The sequence below is a fragment of the Morone saxatilis genome, unplaced genomic scaffold, assembly GCF_004916995.1.
Source record: "Morone saxatilis isolate NCDOM2014 unplaced genomic scaffold, NCSU_SB_2.0 Contig23, whole genome shotgun sequence".
Classification (NCBI taxonomy): Eukaryota; Metazoa; Chordata; class Actinopteri; family Moronidae; genus Morone; species Morone saxatilis.
In genome coordinates this window covers 21,957,302-21,958,535 of record NW_023339796.1, presented here as the reverse complement: position 1 = coordinate 21,958,535, position 1,234 = coordinate 21,957,302, and positions in this window count along the sequence as shown.

Genomic DNA, 1,234 nt, shown 5'->3' with positions numbered 1-1,234 from the left:
TTTAATGTCAACTCTTAAATTAAATAACTGACTTTTCTAGAACGGCTACATTTAATAAGGGCAGTGTATCGTTCACGGTAAATTAGATTATAGATTGTCCATAGAAAAGTCCACTTCTGAACCCTTGTTACTGGCGGAATACCTCTACTGGTTGTGCCCAGCTAAATGAAAAATTTTTCTTTTTTTGTTTGTTTCAGGTTAGAATTGCGGCCCTTTGCCGCATGTCATCCCTTCTCTCTGCCTGTCTGTCCTAAAAAAATACTTTAAAAATGATTGGTAATTCACAAGAAAAAAGAAAAGATAAAAAGAACATCTGCTCTCCTATACTGTTAATCATTTAATGATTTATCTTGCTGCCCCCTGTTGTGCTCCTGCCCCCCAGGATGGAAATGACCACACAAGGAATCAGGGTTCGTCTCTGGACAACTCAACTGCTGCCAGGGGAGGATTGGAACAGCAGCAGAGCTCAGGTAAATGAGCTCTGACTGTACAGCTATCTAAACAGCTTCACAATAATCTATAAAATTTCTTCTTCTTGTGAGTTTAATTTACTAAAATCTGAATTTAACTGTTTTCAGAAGAGATACAACATCAGGAGGAGAACCAGCCCCGTGGGTACTTAAGTGTAACCACAGACACAGAGACTGTCACCAGGTAGTTACTTAACAGTGTAGACATAGGGTTCTACAGTACTTGAAGGTCTCTTTAGAGACAACATTTTAGTACAAAGAACCAAGTGGTTTTTATCCCAAAAGCCAAACTCAGTGAGTGTTATATAATTTATACCAGGTATCCGTTTCACAAAGAGATTGTAGACTGTTAGGCCAGTCTTAGCAGTCTAAGTCTAAACAGTTCCTCCAACTTTCCATGGTAACAATCAGTGACACCTGCTGACCAGTGGCACCACATCACATGAAAATAGAAAACATAGCCCATAATTTGTGGTTGGTTAAAAATGTTGAGGAGCAAGCAGGGGCGCCACCAAAGATTATGGGCCCAATGAAAATATATCACATTGGGACCCACCACCACAGGTCACACCAACCTGCAGAGTTATTGTAATCACACCTCCATAACCCAATGGACCCATTCAAAGCATGAAATAACTATACCTTTGCAGGATTGCAACTGTGTAAGATAATGAAGAAAAAGCCTTGTGCAACGGATTCATTTAAACATTTACCTAAAGTCTGTCTATTAGTTTGATCTCTATCTAAAACACCATGAATAATCA